Consider the following 324-nt stretch of genomic DNA (forward strand, 5'->3'; position numbering starts at 1 on the left):
AGGTCTCAGGTGGTCCCCTGGAGGTCTCGGGTGGTCCCCTGGAGGTCTCAGGTGGTCCCCTGGAGGTCTCGGGTGGTCCCCTGGAGGTCTCAGGTGGTCCCCTGGAGGTCTCAGGTGGTCCTCTGAAGGTCTCAGGTGGTATCAGGCTCAGATCCTTTAGCAGCAGAGGGTTTAGGTTTTTGGAGGTTGTGAGGTGGGACCTCCATGAACGTTTCTTGTAGGTCCTGAACATCACACAGGCTGGACTGGACTGAGATCTGGACCTGGTGTGTGGGTGGTCATAATGTTCTGGCTGTTTGTTGCAGCTTTGACCGAGCTGCAGAG

At 57.4% G+C, this 324-nt stretch overlaps 1 protein-coding gene across 1 annotated transcript in view; it reads left to right on the top strand.

The window, feature by feature from the left end:
- The window catches only part of LOC106530218 (interferon alpha/beta receptor 2), a gene marked incomplete at its 5' end in the record, with an annotated part of 15381 nt that overhangs the window by 9683 nt on the left and 5374 nt on the right, over positions 1-324 (top strand).

The sequence above is a fragment of the Austrofundulus limnaeus genome, unplaced genomic scaffold (assembly GCF_001266775.1).
Source record: "Austrofundulus limnaeus strain Quisiro unplaced genomic scaffold, Austrofundulus_limnaeus-1.0 Scaffold501, whole genome shotgun sequence".
Lineage (NCBI taxonomy): Eukaryota > Metazoa > Chordata > Actinopteri > Cyprinodontiformes > Rivulidae > Austrofundulus > Austrofundulus limnaeus.